The 1,489-nt window shown below is 45.6% G+C and overlaps 1 pseudogene; it reads left to right on the forward strand.

Annotated features, from left to right (window-relative positions):
- Positions 1–590: 590 nt before the first annotated feature.
- Positions 591–708, forward strand: LOC124720046 (annotated as a pseudogene).
- The last annotated feature ends 781 nt before the right edge of the window (positions 709–1,489 follow it).

The following is a 1,489-nucleotide window of genomic DNA, read 5'->3' on the forward strand; positions in this document are numbered from 1 at the left end:
TGGTGATGCTGTTTGTGTACGTGAAGGTGTCGCTGTTTAGTGATTGTAGAAGGACACAAGATGACTTATACCAAATTTCTAGTTGGTGTGGTCAATGGCAGCTTGCTGTAAATGCAGAAAAATGTAAGTTAATGTAGATGAGTGGGAAAAGCACTCCCATAATGTTCGAATACAGCACTAGTGGTGTGCCGCTTTACACAGTCGCGTCTGTTGAATATCTAGGCGTAACGTTGCGAAGCGATGTGAAATGGAGCGAGCAGGTAGGGATTGTAGTAGGGAAGGTGCATGGTCGACTTCGGTTTATTGGGAGACTGTAAGGAATGTGTGATTCATCTGTGGAGTCCGCATATGCAACACTTCGACACATTCTTGAGTACTGTTCGAGTGTTCGGAATTCCTTCTAGGTCGGATTAAAGGAAGACATCGAAGCAATTCAGAGGTGGGATGCTAAGTTTGTTACCGATAGGTTCGATCAGCACTGAGTATCGCGGAGGTGATTTGTGAACTCAAATGGAAATCTCTGAAGAGAAAACGACACACTTTTCGCAGAACGCTGTTGACAAAATTTAGAGAACCGCCATTTGAAGCTAGGCAACAGCCTTGCCGCAGTGGATACACCGGTTCCCGTGAGATCACCGAAGTTAAGCGCTGCCGGGCGTGGTCGGCACTTGGATAGGTGACCATCCAGGCCGCCATGCGCTGTTGCCAATTTTCGGGGTGCACTCAGCCTCGCGATGCCAATTGAGGAGCTACTCGACCGAATAGTAGCGGCTTCGGTCAAGAATACCATCATAACGATCGGGAGAGCGGTGTGCTGACCCCATGCACCTCCTATCTGCATCCTCCTTGAGGATGACACGACGGTCAGATGGTCCCGATAAGGTATGAGAAATCAGGGCTCGTGTGGAGGCATATAGAGCAGACAGTCGTTTCAGCTTTGCGACTGCTACGTTGAGGCATGGATGTGTGTTATGTCCTTAGATTAGTTAGGTTTAAGTAGTTCTAAGTTCTAGGGGACTGATGACCTCAGATGTTAAGCCCCATAGTGCTCACAGAATTTTTTTTCTTCGTTTCATCCTCGCGAATGGGACAGACAAGGAAATTACTAGTAGTGGTACGCCGTACCCTCTGCCACGCATCTTTCGGTAACTTGCGGAGTGCGCAAGTAGCTGTTGAAAGGCATAGAAAAAAACGAATCCAAGCCTGCTTAATAGCTTTTAACATGCAATATATGGATTAATGGACGGATGTGAACTCAACGTAATTGCATAAATAAAAATAAAGATTTTATATTATCTACAACACGTTACCATCGAGTCCTCTCGGACCTCTACACCTCGGAATTAATTCCTAGTGATTTCGTTCATTTGGTAGCAATGAAAAGTCAGCTACTAGTTGACAAGCAACTCTCTTCATTGTACTCTCCACATTATTCACCGCAAATTTAACCTACGGTCTATTAGGGTGCAAAGTGCAGATATTTCTGATG

This window comes from Schistocerca piceifrons, chromosome 1, assembly GCF_021461385.2.
Source record: "Schistocerca piceifrons isolate TAMUIC-IGC-003096 chromosome 1, iqSchPice1.1, whole genome shotgun sequence".
NCBI lineage: Eukaryota > Metazoa > Arthropoda > Insecta > Orthoptera > Acrididae > Schistocerca > Schistocerca piceifrons.